Source organism: Mauremys reevesii, linkage group 11 (assembly GCF_016161935.1).
Source record: "Mauremys reevesii isolate NIE-2019 linkage group 11, ASM1616193v1, whole genome shotgun sequence".
Lineage (NCBI taxonomy): Eukaryota > Metazoa > Chordata > Testudines > Geoemydidae > Mauremys > Mauremys reevesii.
Window position 1 is genome coordinate 6,545,616 of NC_052633.1, and position 9,959 is coordinate 6,555,574.

General features: G+C 49.6%; 1 long non-coding RNA gene across 1 annotated transcript; it reads left to right on the forward strand.

Annotated features, from left to right (window-relative positions):
* The first annotated feature begins 709 nt into the window (after window positions 1-709).
* Window positions 710-9,950, forward strand: LOC120374621. Its single transcript, XR_005586176.1, has 3 exons — window positions 710-919; window positions 4,746-4,821; window positions 9,897-9,950. It is a non-coding gene; the product is annotated as an uncharacterized LOC120374621 (long non-coding RNA).
* Window positions 9,951-9,959: the final 9 nt, after the last annotated feature.

Genomic DNA, 9,959 nt, shown 5'->3' on the forward strand with positions numbered 1-9,959 from the left:
TCAGGGATGATCTTCTAGATAATACGTAGTCCTGCCATGAGTGCAGCTGTTACATCAGATAGCAGTTTTTCACAACAACCTCTTCTACAAGCCATTACATTTCAGTAACTGCTCCAGGTAGCACATTCCTACAGGGAGTAGTTTCCTACACTACAGGCATAACCCTCTACCCACCCACGTGGTCAGCCGGTGCAGATGGTTCCCCTCCTTTGGGGTCACTTTTATCCTCTCTTGCCCCCCGGGCTTTCCCCTGCCCAGTCTCAGGCAGTGCTTGTGCCCCATTACCACCCCAGCTCCTACCCCCTGCCCCTGCTTTCCCCCGCCCCGCTCCTGCCCCCAGCTGGTTGACCCTCTCCGGCATCCAGTTTGCCCCTGCACAGACTCTGCCCATCCCCCCTCCGGTTTGCCCCCTGTGGCCCCAGGCCAGCAAGACCCGGGCCCAGCCCCGGGCAGGGGCCTCAGCAGATGTGCCCGAGCAGCTGGAGGAGCCCGGCCCGGCCCAGCCCGTCGGGCGCCTGCAGCGGCGCGGGGACCGGGAGCAGAGCTGGGCCGAGGGGGCAGAAGCACTTTCCTGCCCCGAGGTCTCCCCCTGCCGTGCCCGGCCCGGGAGCTGCTGCGGGCGGAGCGAGCCCCGGGGCGGGGCGCGCTGCAGGCAGCCGGGGGCGGGGGGGGCGCTGCTGCTGCGGGACACAGGACGGGGCTGGAGCAGGGAGCGGGCGGGGGGCGGCGCTGGGGAGAACAAAGGGCCGAGCGGGGCCGGGGCTGGGCCATTGCAGGGCGCTGCCGCCTCCCTCCCTCCGCCCCGAGCCGGGGCTGAGCCGCTGCTGCTCCCACGGGCGGGGCCGGGGAGACCTTCGCTGCAGCTGGGACTAGCCCCGGGCCCGGCTCTGCCGGCACCAGCTCCGGCCCGGAGACCCAGGTAACCGGGCCGGGCCGGACCGTGACTCTGCGCCGCGTCCCCCCCGCCCCGGGATCTGCTCCCGCGCTGGGACCGCGCCGCCCGCGGGCGGCCCCGGGACAAGGCCGGGGGCTGAGCTGGGAAAAGACGCGGCGGGGCGCGGGGGCTCGGCAGGCGGGGGGGGGGTGACAATATGGCGGGGGCGGAGGGGAAAGGAGGGTGGGGGGCAGAGAGCCCATGTGAGGCGGGGTAGATTTACCCATCTCTGTGCAGCCGGGACATCGCGGGGGGGGGGGGGAGACGAGCGGGTGCCCACACGGGGGGGGGTGTAAAATCCCCTCTGATTTCACCTCTTCCCGCTCCCAGACTGATCAGATCCTCCCGGCTCTGCCCCGTCGCTCCGGAATTAGCAAACAGGGATGTAAAACCCCGGTCGCTTTCCCGTCTGCTCTCTCCCATGCCTGAGTGTCTCTGTTCTCGGCCACAGCGTTTGCCCCGTTCGCTCCCCAGTGCAGAATTTACAATCCTCAGATTTGGGGGGTTTCCCGCCCATTTTATCTGCAGCAATTTGTCCTTGTTCAGGGGGGAAATTGTTGCTGGGAGTCATTTGCCAAGTAGGAACGGGGTGATGGGTGCAGTTTGGCAGAGCCGTGGGGCACGGCTGCATCTGGGGTGGGAGCCAGTAGCAGGGCATGGAAGGGAGGCTGCCCAGCCCCATTGATTCCCTTTCTCCCCCACCCCAGGCCCCTTCAGCCACTAGCTGCCAGTCCCATTGCCAGACCCCACTGCCCACCCCCATGGCCTTCTGGCTCCTCCACCCTCCCTGCTCCTATTAAAGCAGCATTGCCCAGGGCTCCCTGCTGCCCCAGTGAATGTCAGACAAGGGGGACCCGGCTCTTTGTGCTGTTTGTTGTACACTGCAGTATAATCTCCTAATGGGGCAGTCACCTCTGGAGGATCTCCAAGCAGCAGGGTGCAGCATCCCAGACCTTTTCTCCTCCTGCTGTTCCCTGCAGGCCGCCGGCCAGCTTGGTGGGAATTCCGTTGTCGGCCCTCTGGCCAAGTCCCAAAATCTCAATGAGTCCTTGCCAGGGCATTAGAGTCCAGGAAAGAAGCAGTCTACTTCTCTTCACTAGGGCCTTCAGCTCCAGCCCCGGCCCCGGGTCCTTTTAATTCAGCCCTTTGTTCAGGCTCCCAAAGGTAGCCTGTCTCCTTTTGGGAGCTCACACCATTTTACCTGTTGCCAGGGGAACCCAGGCCTGGCTATTACCCCAAGTTCAAACCCAGGGACCCTATCCATCGCAGCCATTATTAGCCCGTGACAGGGCATGGAAGTTTATTGAATCGTCTGGCTCCTCCATCCCCTCCTGTCTCCTGTTAAAGCAGCATTGCCCAGGGCTGTGTGAATGGCCGGTCGGGGGCAGTGATAACTTTCTCTCCATTGATCAAATACTAATATAAAATCACCACAAATTTTATTTCACTTCCCTTTCAGAACTGTAGGATGTTCAGGGTTTGGAGGGAAAATAGTTGCCCTGAGTCCTTGCCCCAGATGTAGGGAGCAGGGGAGGGGGGAAGGCATGGAACCTCTCCTCCCAGGATGTGTTTAAACAGATTTTGATGTCTTCCCCTCGCCAGTATCAGAGTCACTGCAAGGAAGGAAAAAGAGTGACTCTGGATTAACATGGGAGCCAGTAAAATCCGGGAAGTGGTGTCCTTAGCTGCTGTCACCAGAGGGCTCTGGCTGTTGCTAAGGGAGGTCTCTCTTTACTCAAAGTATCAGGGTTGAGTTTCTTGGGTGCGATGGTGCTGCCTCCCCTGTGATCTGGGAGCCCAGGCTGAGCCGCTGCTGCTCCTCAGCAGGCTCTGTGCTGTGGAGAGACCTTAATTAAAGCCTCCTCCTTGCACAGTCCAGGCGGGTACTTCCTCCAGTGGCAGGAACTAGTCCCCTAAGGCAGCCCCAGGCTCTGCCAACCCCAACTGCTGAGCTGGAGACTCCAGGTGACAGAGAGAGACCGTGGGGATGGTCAGAAAAGTGACTCTGCGCAAATGTCACCGGGAGCCTCGGATCTCACAGCCCCTGGGAATCTGCTACTAGTTAATGCACCTGTGGGTGGGATCAGAGAACATAACATAAGAATGGCCATACTGGGTCAGACCAAAGGTACATCCAGCCCAGTATCCTGTCTACCGACCATGACCAATGCCAGGTGTCCCAGAGGGAGTGAACCTAACAGGTAATGATCAAGTGATCTCTCTCCTGCCATCCATCACCTCCCTCTGACAAACAGAGGCTAGGGACATCAATCCTTATGCATCCTGGCTAATAGCCATTAATAGACTTAACCTCCATGAATTTATCTAGTTCTCTTTTAAACCCTGATATAATCCTAGCCTTCACAACCTCCTCAGGCAGGGAGTTCCACAGGTTGACTTTGTGCTGCGTGAAGAAGAACTTCCTTTTATTTGTTTTAAACCTGCTGCCTATTAATTTCATTTGGTGGCCCCTGGTTCTTATATTATGGGAACAAGTAAATAACTTTTCCTTATTCACTTTCTCCATACCACTCATGATTTGATATACCTCTATCATATCCCCCCTTAGTCTCCTCTTTTCCAAGCTGAAAAGTTCTAGCGTCTTTAATCTCTCCTCATATGGGACCCATTTCAAACCCCTAATCATTTTAATTGCCCTTCTCTGAACCTTTTCTAATGCCAGTATACCTTTTTTGAGATGAGGAGACCACATCTGTACGGAGTATTCAAGATGTGGGCATACCATGGATTTATATAAGGGCAATAAGATATTCTCCGTCTTATTCTCAATCCCTTTTTGAATGATTCCTAACATCCTGTTTGCTTTTTTGACTGCCGCTGCACACTGCGTGGATGTCTTCAGAGAACTATCCACGATGACTCCAAGATCTCTTTCTTGATTAGTTGTAGCTAAATTAGCTCCCATAATAGCACTGAAGCCACCGATCTCCTGCCAGGATCCACTCAATAGCAAAACTGGGGATTGAGGAGGGGAAGAGACTGGCTCCGTGGTGTTCTTCTTTATGTGTCTGGAGTGTGGAGGTGCCAGGCAGGGAAGGGTGGGGGAAGGACAGAGATGGAGGTAGAGACAGTGTGAGTTGGGAGCAGTCAGGAAATTGCAGGGGCCGGGGGGTGGGGGGGAAAGAGATTTTGCCACTTCCCTCTGAAAGACTGTCGCATTTCTCTGTAATTATCAAATATGGATATAAAATCTATGTCGATTTCTCCTTCTTTTCTCTCAAATTATTGACAATTTCTCCATTCAACTTTTGCCCCATTTCTCTCTTAATTCTCCAATGTCAATTTAAAATCTCAGATTTGGTGTGTTTCCTACCCCTTGTATCTGCAGTGCTTTGTCCTTGTTGGTAGGGAATTGTTGCCCTGAGCCATTCCCCAGGTTGGTGATGAAGGAGCACATGAGGAGAGGGGAGAAGCAAATCTCCCACATGGGGACTGCCCAGCTCCAGGTTACCCAGTCCCAGCTGCTCCCCAACACCATGACCCAACCCTGCTCCCCCCATCCCCACTGTCAGTAATCCCCTGCTGCTACCCCCTCCCTCTTCCAGGGAACCTCCCAGCTCCATCCCCCTTCCTTTCCACTCTTCAAATTGCCCAGTGCTGTCCTGAGCCCTTCCAGCATGTCGAGTTCAGCAACATTCAAACCTCTCAAAAGTAGGAAATCAAAAGCTGTATTGGTATGGTGTAGACATACCCGAAGTGTTTCTCAGTGCAACAGAACCTGAATGAATGGAGAATGTGAAATGGACAAAACCCCTTCTGAAATCGCTCCAACTGCCCTTCTTGCCTGCAGAATAACATCCACATTTTGCTCCGGATCATCCCATCCTCCCAGGGGAAAGGAAATGGTGTCAGTGGAGCTGGTTCAGGTAAGGGATTGTCTGGGAGCTGGTGGTGGGTTCTGGTGGGAGGGAGAGGGGCAGGAAATAGACCAGGTAGAGAAAGGGAGGGGACAGGGTGTGACCATCCTGCTGGAACTAGTTGAATCTGGGGCTTGCTTTCGAGGAACAGACACATGGGGGTTGGGAGTAGGACTTCTCCTGTTTGTGAAACAGGAAATAACCCTCCTGGGAAAACTTCCCAGACTCCCAGTGCTGGAGCCGATACACTTTGTTATTTGCCGTTCCCCCAATCTTTGTGTCATCTGCAAACTTTATCAATGACGACTTTATGTTCTCTTCCAGCTCATTGATAAATAGCACAGGGTCAAGAACTGATCCTTGTGAGATCCCACTAGAAACACACCTACTCAACCATGGTTCCTCACTTACAGTTACATTTTGAAACCTGTCAGCCACATTTTAATTTATTTCATGTGTGCAATGTTAATTTTGAATTTTTCTGGTTGTTTAATCAAAAGATTGTTCTGTACCAAGTCAAATGCCTTAAAGAAGTCTACGTATATTATATCAGCGTTATTATCTTAATCAGCCAAACATCTAATCTCATCCAAAAATACATGCAGTTAGTTTGCCAGGATCTAAACCTATGTTGATTGGGATTAATTATAGGTTTCAGAGTAGCAGCAGTGTTAGTCTGTATCTGCAAAAAGAACAGGAATATTTGTGGCACCTTAGAGACTAACAAATTTATTTGAGCATAAGCTTTCATGGGCTACAGCCCACTTAATCAGATGCATAGAATGGAACATATAGTAAGGAGATATATATACACATACAGAGAACATGAAAAGGTGGGAGTTGCCCTACCAACTCTAAGAGGCTAATTAATTAAGATGAGCAATTATCAGCAGGATTAAAAAAAACATTCGTAGTGATAATCAAGATAGACTCATAGACTTTAAGGTCAGAAGGGACCATTATGATCATCTGGTCTGACCACCTGCACAATGCAGGCCACAGAATCTTATCCATACACTTCTATAACAAGCCCCTAACCTATGTCTGAGTTACTGAAGTCTTCAAATTGTGGTTTGAAGACCTCAAGCTGCAGAGAATCCTCCAGCAAGTGACCAATGCCCCACGCTGCAGAGGAAGGCGAAAAACCTCCAGGGCCTCTGCCAATCTGCCCTGGAGGAAAATTCCTTCCCGACTCCAAATATGGCGATCAGTTAAACCCTGAGCATGTGGGCAAGACTCACCTGCCAGCACCCAGATGGCCCATTTCAGACAGTTTGACAAGAAGGTATGAGGATACTTAACATGGGGAAATAGATTCAATGTGTGTAACGGCTCAGCCATTCTCAGTGTCTCCATTCAAGCCTAAATTGATGGTATCTAGTTTGCATATTAATTCAAGGTCAGCAGTTTCTTGTTGGAGTCTGTTTTTGAAGCTTTTCTGTTGCAAGATTGTCACCTTTAAGTCTGTTACTGAGTGACTAGAGAGGTTGAAGTGTTCTCCTACTGGTTTTTGAATGTTATGATTCCTGATGTCTGATTTGTGTCCATTTATTCTTTTGCTTAGAGACTGTCCAGTTTGGCCAATGTACATGGCAGAGGGGCATTGCTGGCACATGATGGCATATATCACATTGGTAGATGTGCAGGTGAACGAGCCCCTGATGGCGTGGCTGATGTGATTAGGTCCTGTGATGATGTCACTTGAATAGATATGTGGACAGAATTGGCATTGGGCTTTGTTGCAAGAATAGGTTCCTGGGTTAGTGTTTTTGTTCTGTGGTGTGTGGTTGCTGGTGATAAAGGAGGGTAATATAATTAAATTTTTTATTAATACAATTATGAGATGCTCCATTATCTTGTCTGGTATCTATAGGACTGTCCATCTGACATTATTACTTTTCATCTCTTTTTAAACCTTCTAAGTATTGACACAGGACTATTTTTCTTCCATTCTTCTGGAGTTTTCCCAGTGTTCCAAGACCCATTGAGAATCAACTGTAATGGTCCAGCAGCTCCTCAGCCAATTCTTTTAAAACTCCTGAATGCAAGTTATCTGGACCTGCTGATTTTAAATATGTCTAACTTTAGTAGCTACTGTTTAACATCCTCATGAGTTTTTAGTGGAATGTAGAGAGTGTCAGTATCATCATCATGATATTACTATCATCTTGCCTCTTCCCCAGGTACAGAACAGAAGTATTCACTGAACACTTTTGCCTTTTCTGTATTATCACTGATAATTCTATCCTAGTATTTGAGCAATACCATTGTTAGGATTCTTTATGTTAATATATTTACAAGAAAACCCTTCTATTTTCCTTAACTCTGCTGGGCATAGATTTCCCCTTCTGTCCCTTTGCTTCTCTTATGAATTTTCTACCATTCCCAGCTGCTGACTTATATTCTTTCCTGTCCACTTCCCCTTTCCTCCCTTTGGTATCTATTTCTTTTTTATGGTGTGGGTTTGGGATTCCTGCTGGGGTTCCATGTCCTGTATCAGCCTCTGGTGTGTGATAAATGTGAAGAGCTGGCTGTATTTTAAAGAATCCTTATTGAGGTTGCAGGAACAAACAATGCCGATGTGTAGAAAGAATAGCAAATATGGCAGGCGACCAGCTTGGTTTAACAGTGAAATCCTTACTGATCTTAAACACAAAAAAGAAGCTTACAAGAAGTGGAAGATTGGACAAATGTCTTGGGAGGAGTATAAAAGTATTGCTCAGACATGCAGGAGTGAAATCAGGGAAGGCCAAATCACACTTGGAGTTGCAGATAGCAAGGGATGTTAAGAGTAACAAGAAGGGTTTCTACAGGTATGTTAGCAACAAGAAGGTCAGGGAAAGTGTGGGCTCCTTACTGAATGGGGGAAGCAACCTAGTGACAGAGAATGTGGAAAAAGCTAATGTACTTAATGCTTTTTTTGCCTCTGTCTTTACGAACAAGGTCAGCTCCCAGACTACTGCACGGGGCAATGCAGTATGGGGAGGAGGTGACCAGCCCTCTGTGGAGAAAGAAGTGGTTCGGGACTATTTAGAAAAGCTGGATGAGCACAAGTCCATGGGGCCAGATTCACTGCATCCGAGGGTGCTAAAGGAGTTGGCGGATGTGATTGCAGAGCCACTGGCCATTATCTTTGAAAACTCATGGCGATTGGGGGAGGTCCCGAATGACTGGAAAAAAGCTAATGTAGTGCCCATCTTTAAAAAAGGGAAATAGGAGGATCCGCGGAATTACAGGCCAGTCAGCCTCACCTTAATCCCTGGAAAAATCATGGAGCAGGTCCTCAAGGAATCAATTTTGAAGCACTTAGAGGAGAGGAAAGTGCTCAGGAACAGTCAGCATGGATTCACCAAGGGCAAGTGATGCCTGACTAACCTAATTGCCTTCTAAGATGAGATAACTGTCTCTGTGGATGAGGGGAAAGCAGTGGATGTGTTATTCCTTGATTTTAGCAAAGCTTTTGATACGGTCTCCCACAGTATTCTTGCCAGCAAGTTAAAGAAGTATGGGCTGGATGAATGGACTATAAGGTGGATAGAAAGCTGGCTAGATTGTTGGCTCAATAGGTAGTGATCAATGGCTCTATGTCTAGTTGGCAGACGGTATCAAGCAGAGTTCCCCAAGGGTCGGTTCTGGGGCCGGTTTTGTTCAATATCTTCATTAACGATCTGGAGGATGGTGTGGACTGCACCGTCAGCAAGTTTGCAGATAACACTAAACTGGGAGGAATGGTAGATATGCCGGAGGCTAGAGATAGGATACAGAGGGACCTAGACAAATAAGAGGATTGGGCCAAAAGAAATCTGATGAGGTTCAATGAGGACAAGTGCATAGTCCTGCACTTAGGACAGAAGAATCCCATGCACTGCTACAGACTAGGGACTGAGTGGCTATGCAGCAGTTATGTAGAAAAGGACCTAGGGAGTACAATGGATGGGAAGCTGGTTATGAGTCAACAGTGTGCCCTTGTTGCCAAGAAGGCTAATGGCATTTTGGGTTGTATAAGTAGAGGCATTGCCAGCAGATCGAGGGACGTGATCATTCCCCTCTATTCAGCACTGGTGAGGCCTCATCTGGAGTACTGTGTCCAGTTTTGGGCCCCACACTACAAGAAGGATGTGGAAAAATTGGAAAGAGTCCAGTGGAGGGCAACGAAAATGATTAGGGGGCTGGAGCATATGACTTATGAGAAGAGGTTGAGGGAACTGTAGAAGAGAAGAATGAGGGGGGATTTGATAGCTGCTTTCAACTACCTGAAAGGGGGTTCCAAAGAGGATGGATCTAGGCCAGGGGTAGGCAACCTATGGCACGCATGCTGAAGGCGGCACACGAGCTGATTTTCAGTGGCACTCACACTGCCCGGGTCCTGGCCACCGGTCCAGGGAGCTCTGCATTTTAATTTAATTTTAAATGAAGCTTCTTAAACATTTTGAAAACTTTATTTACTTTCCTTACAACAATAGTTTAGTTCTATATTATAGGCTTATAGAGAGAGACCTTCATTAAAATGTATTACTGGCACGCGAAACCTTAAATTAGAGTGAATAAATGAAGACTCGGCACACCACTTCTGAAAGGTTGCCGACCCCTGTTCTAGACTGTTCTCAGTGGTACCAGATGACAGAACAAGGAGTAATGGTCTCAAATTGCAGTGGGGGAGGTTTAGGTTAGATATTAGGAAAAACTTTTTCACTAGGAGGGTGGTGAAGCACTGGAATGGGTTACCTAGGGAGGTGGTGGAATCTCCTTCCTTAGAGGTTTTTAAGATCAGGCTTGACAAAGCCCTGACTGGGATGAATTAGTTGGGGATTGGTCTTGCTTTGAGCAGGGGGTTGGACTAGATGACCTCCTGAGGTCCCTTCCAACCCTGAGATTCTGTAATTCTATGATTCTAAGACCCTTGCTTCCTGTGTGTGCTGGCAGGGACAAAGGGCTCTCTCTTACTCCCCTCACCCTTTTGGCTGCTCTGAGTGGGAAAGGGAGGGACTCTGCTACCGTGTCTCTTCCAGAGCATTCATTTTACTGGTCCTACTGTCCTGTGAATAATGGTGTTGTCACTGAGTGTGCGACTCTTGTTTTTTCAGGGGCTGGTGACCTTTGAGGAGCTGGCTGTGTACTTCACGGAGGGGGAATGGGCTCTGCTAGAC